Source organism: Rhinolophus sinicus, chromosome 16, assembly GCF_057876585.1.
Source record: "Rhinolophus sinicus isolate RSI-liver-muscle chromosome 16, RSI-T2T, whole genome shotgun sequence".
NCBI classification, from domain to species: domain Eukaryota; kingdom Metazoa; phylum Chordata; class Mammalia; order Chiroptera; family Rhinolophidae; genus Rhinolophus; species Rhinolophus sinicus.
This window is the reverse complement of record NC_142516.1, coordinates 10,695,762-10,704,611: the sequence shown is the minus strand read 5'-3', so window position 1 is coordinate 10,704,611 and position 8,850 is coordinate 10,695,762.

Genomic DNA, 8,850 nt, shown 5'->3' with positions numbered 1-8,850 from the left:
ATTGGACCAGAGCTCCTGACAGGCAGCCTCTGGGGTAAGGCTCTCCTAACTACTGACACTAACAGGCTTGCTAGCCCAACAGCTGCTCTGGACACTCTCTACAAAGTCACTCCTTGGGGTGCCCGCCAGGCCCTTCCCAGTGCAGCTCAGCGCCTCGCCCAGCCCACTGGCTGAGGGGACATCAGATTTGGGGGATCCTTCCAGGCTGTTGGTTTTTTTCTAAACCTTTAATCTTTTTTTAAATATACATATTATATATATATATATTGGGGTGGGGTGGGGCAGGGGATCAGTAACTCATAATTCTTATTTCAGTGCCAGCAGGGGGTCCTTCAGGTAGCTATGGAGAAGCACTTTGTTTTAAATAGGAGGGTTTCATGGTTGTCATTGAAGCCACCTAGTTTTGTTAAACTATATGATGCACAGGTTTTTGGTTTGACATTATTCACGTTTCTGATCAATTCTATGCAACTCTCCTAGTTCCTCTTGTTTTTTAGTGTTAGCTGCCAAAATGACTTCACAGGGCGGGGGAGGGTGACTCGACTGAGACTGGAGCAGTCGTCACATGGACAAATCTTATTTTGCTCAATGTGTCATGTCCGCGCGCATGCGCGTGTAAATATCTTTCCCACATGCCCCCAAATGACAGTGTTTAACCCAGAACAGGACTGTGGTTATCTGGGCACTTAATTTCACTCAAGGCTTGTTGGGTTCTGCTCTCCTCCTGCTATTACGAGGGCTGTGAAGACCCCCTCAACTTCCAGACTCCTGGTGTTTTGCACAACAGGTTGTCTAAGTGAGAAAGGCAGTGAGCGGGGTATGTCTGTGTACATGTGAGTGTGTGTGGGACACACACGCCGAGCAAGACCCTATCCTGCTGGCCTGGGCCCTCCCTGGAGTGTGGCTGGGTGCGAACCTTGCTGTTCTGATGGGCTGCAAGTTCTTACTCCAAAACTACGGAATGGGGCTTTTAGCACCTTTAAAAAAAAAACGAGAAAAAAAACTTGGACTTTTAATTTATATGGTGATACGCTGACAGGCTGTGTTGCAGATGGTTTCATCGTCCTCTCCGTGTGCAGTGTGGAGGTGGCTGGTCATATGAGGCACTGGTTTGTATATAAGACACTTGGGTTGTTTTGCATCTTTTTCCATTGGCTGTTCTGACACTGGCTGAGGTCGTCTGTGATAAGGGGGGTAACAGGTGGCAGTCCCCACCCCCCACACCACCCCCTCTACCACTTTGTGTCTTTCTTGTTCAGTTACCAAACCAGCTGTAAGCCCATCTGAAACGAGGTGTGTGGGCATTGTACTAGGGTAGTTCCAGTGTGTTAACTTTATGAACTGAAATATAAACCAGTAAAATTGTATTGCTCTTTCTTCTGTTGGTTTTATTTTAACAGCATATTCATTAAATATTTTGGTACAAACAGTATTGCTTGCAAGAACCAGTTTTATCATTATGTGCTCCTGCCCCTCCCACAAGCAGCCAGAGACGACCATCCTGCGTGCCCTGATTGGTGTGTAAGCACCTCCAGCCACCCAGACACTTAGGCCGCGTGCGGTGCGACACACACGGGCTCTGTCCCCGGGCGGCTGCTGCCTGCACCTCCCTCGTGAGCACTCCCCGCTCAGAGAAATAAAGTGCTGCGGCCACAGCGGTGAGGCACGGTGAGGCACTCGGTGTGTTTTGAGGTTTAGGGAAATCGCATAGGAGAGGAAAGGGTATAGTTAGGCCTTAAATGACAAAAGATCTCAGCAGGCAGAGCTGGGAGAGGGAATTCGAGCCCCAAAAGTGAATGTGCAGGGGAAGCCGCTAGAGAGCAGAAGGGCAGGGCAGTGCCAGTGCCGGGGGTCGGTACAGTCTGCTAGACCTGGAAGTGGTGGCCCGTTCTGCTCACTGGTCCTCCCAGAGCCCTGCACATGGGGATGAGGCTGCCCCTTGCTCTGCAGCAGGAAGAAGAGCAGTGCTTCCCCAACCCTATGCGTCCCCTCTCTTCTCAACCTGCCCTCCAGGAGCCCCTCTACACCCAGCCTGTGGATGCAAGTGGGTTGAGATGCTGGCCACGAAGAAGGAAGGTGGTGAGCCCCGCCCTGAAGCTGGCCCAGTGCTTACCAAGGGGTCTGGGCCATGGCAGGGGCTCTGGAGCACAGTGGGGATCCCTTTGCCACTCACAGGCTGGTGGGCAGTATTTGTAGGGTCCCCATTCCTGGCCAGCTGGGGCAAGAGTCCAGGACAGCTTTTTTAGGCTTTTCCAGTCCCAAAGGAGCTCAGCAGCAATGCCCACCCCTGCACTCTGTACTCAGGCCCAGACAAAGGAGTCCACGGACCAGTCCGCCTCAGGGCACAGGCCAACGTGACAGATAGATGGGGTCCTGCTCTGCGGCTGTCCCCTAGTTATGTGGAGACCCAGACTAACAATAATTGCAACTGTGCGCTAAGTGCTGTGACAGGCGTATGGGATCCTGTGGGGGTCAGGAGGGCACGTGTAACTGTGAGGGACACAAAGTAGTAGTGAGTTTTTTGCACTGACGACAAGGGGATTTGCTTGATCCAGACACAAGACAACGCTCTGGTGGGAAAGCGTTGTTAGCACTGTGGCTACTGAGGCAGAGCCCTGGGAGACGAGGCCCGTGAGCCGGCGGAGGCCATCCGGCCGAGGAGGACGAAGGGCAAGAGGAACCACAGGAGTGTTCAGCCAGTTTTGGGGGCTTCCTTGTTCATCCTTTAGGAGGAAAGAGTCAGAAGATTCGAGTCTGAGGAGAGGTGATAGCATAGGGAGGCCAGATTTGAGGAAAATTCCTGGAGAGTCAGTGAAACTTGGTGAGAGAAAGGGGAGGAAAGGGATAGCGGCTTGGAGGATAAATTGAGCTTTGAATGTATGGATTTGAGATTGTCTGGGAAATAGAGGCTGGAGGTGTCCATCCTAAACTCGGGAATTGTGCGGCCATCTCCAGAGGGTTTCGGGTCCTTGACACTATTAGTAAGTCTGTCGTGGGGACTGTCCTGAGCAATATAGCTGTTTAGCAGCATTCCGGGCCTCTACTAGATGTCAGTGGCATACCCATCCTCCGATTGTCACAACCAAAAATGTCTCCAGATACTGGCAAATGTTCCCGGGGTCGGGGGTGGACACCCCTAGTTGAGAAGCCCTGCTCTGGCGTATAAGCCGAAGCCAGGAGAGTGGGTAAGACTGCCCAGGGCATGTACAGGTTAAGCAGGCTGCATGGAGGCCGAGCAACTGCCATTCCTGGGGGAAGAGGGAGGACGTGGAGCAGAAGTGCGGCTCTGGTGACACGCAGACGGGAGGATGAGCGCGCGTCACCTCGGGTGAGGGCAGGACCTGGACCCAAAGGCTCCTGGATTTGGTGACTGGGCAGTCGCTGGTGCTCAGGGTGGGGTGCAAGGAGGGAGGGGAGCAAGTGTAGATTTTAAGCCTGGCTGCGAAGGGAAGTGGCGGGGGTAGAGGCTTGGAGGAAACTGGAAGGAAGCTCGCGGCTTCACGCTGGGAAACTCAGGTCCTGCGTTCTGACCATGGCTGCCCACAAGGTCAGTGGAAATAGGTGGCAGGCGGAGTGGACTGTGGCGCAGGCCCTGCTGAAACGGAGCTGATCTTAAGCCTTGTTAATAACTGTCAGGGGAAAGGAGACAGCTCAACAGTGGAAACGAGGCATGTGCTGAAAAGTCTCCCAGAACTGCTGACCAAGTCCCAGTGGCAGCAATGAGCAGTGAGACAGTGAAGCAAAGGAAAAGCCACCGGAGCTAAAAAGAAGCCCAGAACACCACTCCCAGCTAGCTCGGAGCTGACGACGACTATGGTTAAGAAAACCAGCTGACCGAGGGGAGTGAGTAGGTGACAGGGCCCCTCGCAGCCTGTATCCTCATCAGTCAGCTGAATGATTCAAGGATCCCAGTGCGGCATTGCTCAGGGCTCTGCCTGGTTCTGCCTGGGACTCAGCTCGTCCTGACTCACCGTGGGGGGCGGGAAGCAGGAAGAAGGCTGAGGCACTTGCTCCAGAACAGCAGGGCTGAGCGCTGAGTTCTCTACCCTTCCCCCGATTTATAGGTGAAGAAACGGCAACAGAGAGGTTCCTGGCCCATGTCAGTAACTCCCCGTGACCAGCTGGGCCGTTGCTAGAAGATGCCCATGTAGGCAGCAGGTGGGTATAAGCTCTCATAGCACTTCACTGCTGGGTTCAAGGCCACCATGGAAACACACCTCACTTTGGCGAGACACCACCTTTCCGCGTTCTTCCCTTTATCTGTGCAGCGGGGTCAGTGCCTGTCGGCTACTTACTGTCAAGTTCTGGACTCTTCCCACATGTTGTTCTCCCTCCAGTTGTCAGAACACCCTCGAAGTTAAGTGCTGTTATTCTCAGATTTGAAAGGAAGGATGAATGAAAGGCTTGTGAGCCTCTGGTCACAACAGCTGGGATTTCAGTCTTTTCTACCAGGTACCACCAGCTCCTCTAGGGCCCAAGAGCAAAAAGGCCTGGCTCCCCACCCAGGGCCGGCCTGGGCATGGGCTGGGAGCAGCAGTGGGCCTGGCCGGCTGTTCTTTCAGCCAGTTGTAAATCCAAATTGATGGGGTGCAGGGAGAAGGTGAGCCCTGAGTTACCAAGTGAGGCAGAAACACCCGTGCCTTTGCCCACAGCTCTCGGCTTACCTGGAGGGTGGCACTGTGGTCTTGGGCTCCGAGGACACAGAACCTGACGAAGGAGCAGCAGTAGGAAGAGCTTAGCTTTGGATTCCAACTGCTGCTGCCTTTGGAAGCTCTGCTTCCTGGGCATGTCCCTTTACCTCTGAGCCTTAGAGTCGGGGTCTGTAATGTCTGGGCAGTGCCCGTGCTGGGAACAGGTGTGAGGATGACGAGTGAGGTTGTGTGAACAGCCCTGGTCAGCACCCATAGCTCCCCACTCACTGCGCTGGGTGAGAAGTTGCAGCTTATGTAAACTTTCTGTACCATTAGCAGAGAGGACCATAGAGAGAAATGAGGCCTTGGCCCCTCATCCCTTGGCATGAAGGGAAGATCCTGAGCCAGAGTCCTAAGTGCCAGGAAAGTGGCCGTGCACCTGACCCCTTTCATCAGTCAGAGCCTTCACGGAACCAGAGAGGGTCCACACAGGACAGTTCAGCCCATTGCTGCTTAAGACAGAAGCTTTTATTTTTATTCATCCAAATGGGGGAAATGCAACATGTCAGGGCATTACAGACAAACTGCAGCAGCCAGACAAGAGGGTCAGTCTATGGCAGAGTCCAACAGTCAGTGCGAAGGTGCCCAGTGTGGGCGCTGCCTGTGGGAGTCGGGGTGGCACAAGTCCGTGTGGCGGAAGGCCAGGCATCATCCCTGGGCGAGGCACTGGTGACAGTCCACACATGCAGGCCGCTGCTTCAACCACGCTGAAGGGTTCGAGTTCAGAGTTCTACATGGGATCATTGCCCGAGGGGAAGGACAATCCATGGTGGTCGCAGTTTCCAAAGTTTTTTAACATAATACACAAGTTATTGCCAAGGACTTCGCAAATTATACTATTTACACTCGCGTATTCAGAAAAACACAGTAAATAGATACAGATAGATATTTTAAATAGATTTCTAAAAACTACCTTGGCCATCACGAAACCAAAATGAGAGTAAGATACAGCCAGGAGTCCAATGCCATATGCAAAACCGTGCTGTAGGGAACTAGACTCAAGTCTTCTCCAGGCCGCCTCCTCCAGCAGCCCAGGGCTTGGGGGCTAGACAGGCTGCCTCCCTCCCAGACAGAGTTCTACTTGCAGTGGGTGAGAACCAAGTCTTACAGGCCCCCCTCTCCGGGAATACTCTCAGCAGGGAGATGAGGCATGCGTGGGCTGGGGGCTAACAGGATGAACCCAGCCCCTTTCCTGGCCCACACAGCCACGAGCACCCTTGGGACCAGGGCCATCAGCCTCACTATTTCTGGATGTGCCCTCACCCCAATTAGGGTACAAGAGATCTGTCTTCTCCTAAAGATGTAGCTGGGCCCCCAACCGGTCACTGACAGACATCAAAGGGACAGGCCCACAGATGGGTCCCTGGTGAAAGGCCTGAGTTCAGAGATCCTGTGGGGAAAACACGATAAGCACTGCGAAAAGCTGAAGTCTGCCCAAGGAAGGACTCATTAGAAGGGGAACACGCCTTCACTTTGCCCCCTCAAGGCCCTGAAAAGGAAGTCCATCGAGGGTGGCGACAGCTCACAAAGCAGCCAGAGCTGGGAATCAGGCCTGATTCCCGGGTGGGCAGAGGGGAGGGCCCCCGCTTGGGGCCTGAGGATGCCTGCAGTTTGGCGCCCGTGGAGTTTCTAGGAGCTAAGCCACCTCACAGAGAGCCCACCGCGAGGATGGAGGCTGAGCGGGGCACAGGCGGTGCTCTGTGAACCCCTCCTGACAGCGCAGGGCTGGTACATGAGATGCCCTCAGGAAAAGGGATGCGTCTAATGGTGGCACATGGCTGACAGAGTGACGGGACCTAAATTCCGAATCACACCACGGGGCCGTCATCACGACATCGGGGGTCAGGGCTCAGTGAGAAGATCTGCTCATGAGGCTTGGAGACGGACACGACTGCACCAAGGAAACGAGTCACGGGGTCACTGACCCTCCAGAGCAAAGCTCCTTTAAGCCCAAGGGGTGTTTGTGAGGAGCAGCACTCAGCCCGGAAATGGGGGAAAGAGGCCAGACACATAGAACCAACTTTCTAAATTACAAGTGGAGAAGGGACTTCTTAGGGACAGTCGCCTTCGTTACCCAAAGCGCCGAGCCCTATCCTTAATTCACTTTTATGAACAAAAAGACAGACTCTGACTTCCCAGAACAGCAGAAATATTTAAAAGTCAAAAAAAAACCCTCTAACCATGTTTCCCTAAGCAGGAAAGTGAGACAGATGGCACTGAGCCGATGACCGCTTGAGGGCAAAGGCCTCAGGCTCCAGAGGTGCCTCGGGCCCGACTGACAGGGACCTCGGTGAGGGCGCCGGCACAGGACAGGGCACCCCAGCCAGGCCCCCTCCACCCAGGCTAGGCACGCCTTTGTCCTTTCTCCCCCAGCCCAGAAGCACCCCGAGAAAACACAAGGAGTGCTCCTCAGACCTCAGAAGTGACCCACCTACTGTCAAACCTGAGAGCGCCCCCAAGAGACAGACCAAGCAGCAAAATCCAGGGGCCACATCTCAGAGAGGGAGCCCGACCAACACTGCCTCGGAAGCACAACTTGTCAGGTGACTTCCTTCCATAACCCTCACCTGATTCTAGCAACAAGACACCTGCACTCAAGAGCAGGCAGCGGCCAGTTCCCTGCGTTGCCGGTGCTCCTACCCAGGCACCCTCCCACGTCTGCCTGCCCGATGCTCAGGGCAGCGCCCGGCCCCTCATCTTCTGACTCGATCCCCGGAGGACCAGTGTCTGCAGGCTGCGTGGAGCTGGGGCCGTGGGCAGGTGCCTTCCCCTCTGAGTTGTGTGTGACCCTCACCTGCACCCACAGCCTGATGGGGCTTCAATCAGACTACCTGTGCAGGCACTCACATCACTCATGTTGGGCCTCTTTCTCCAGGCCCCAGTGGTCCTTCCCTGCACACGAGCATACACCCCTCCGACTCCCGTTCACATTCAAGGACAGTGTCGGCATCTCACCGATACTCGGTCAGCAGTAGCTCCCTTCACCTACCCAGAAACCTCTGAGCGGAAGTACTTTGTGAGTAGGAAGCACTATATACACTGAGGGTTTCCTCGCTGCCCCAGCTGTGCCCAGCGGCGGACGCGTGTGCTAACTGCATCTTACCTCATGCTTCGCAGGCTGCCTGAGGGTACAGGTCCTTGTCTGAAGGCCTGCCCTGCCCTGCCCTGTGTGCTGGCCACGGGCAGGGAGGAAGCCAAGCTGCCCCCTCAAGCCTTCCGGCCACGGGACTCCATTCGGAAGCAAGGGATGGGCTTCCCCTAGCACTTTCTACCCTCACACACCAAGGCCCCAAGCCAAAATTAGATTTGAGACAGAATGTTTCATCTGCCTTGGTGTTTTAGATGGCCTTCAGCACAGCAAGAGAAAAGACCAGAAGATTTTGTCAAGCTCTGCATGTCAAAAAGGTGTGGCACTCAGTGGCCCACTAAAGCCAGTGGCCAGAAAAACCGTGCAACTCGGGGCCCTTTCTTTTCCTCTCTTAACACCGACGTTAACCAAACCCTTGGCTAAAAAGTCCAGACTAAACTGAAAGGTACCATTTGTAACCACAGCCCTGGTCTTCCACGACCAGAATGACAGTGTACAAGTGCATCTGTGATCACTTCACCCTCCTGAGCACAACCCTTGCTGGCTCCCACCACGAGTGACGGACCACCATGCCCCGTGGCCCCGCACAGACTGCGCCCAGCGTGCCTGCGGGGCTGTGTACAGGTCTGTGTTCAGCGCACCCTCCCCATCTGGGCCCATTCCTTCTCAAGCTGCCACCTCTTGGGCTCTCCTGATTGACCCTCAGCCTTTCTCAGGGCCCCTGTCACCGTGGACTCCCCTGAGCCCTGCTCTGGATTTCACTCTTCAGCCACCCGCTCTCCCAGTGCCCACCTCACTCAAAACCTAAAGTCCTCATGGGCAGACTCACCTTCCTCATCCTTAGGGCTCACACAGAGCAGAGGTTCGGGAAGATGGATGAGTCTGGGCAGCAGCTGGGAGGAAGTTTCCAGTCAGAATTAAGCCAAAGGGTGAGTAATCGCCACAGTCTAAGGCAGAGTTTGGCAGAATATGGCCCAGGGCCTGTTTCCGTAAGTAGAATTGGTTGGATCACAGCCACGCTAGTCTGTTCACACACCATCCGGCTGCTCTTCCGCTCCAGTGGGAGAGCCG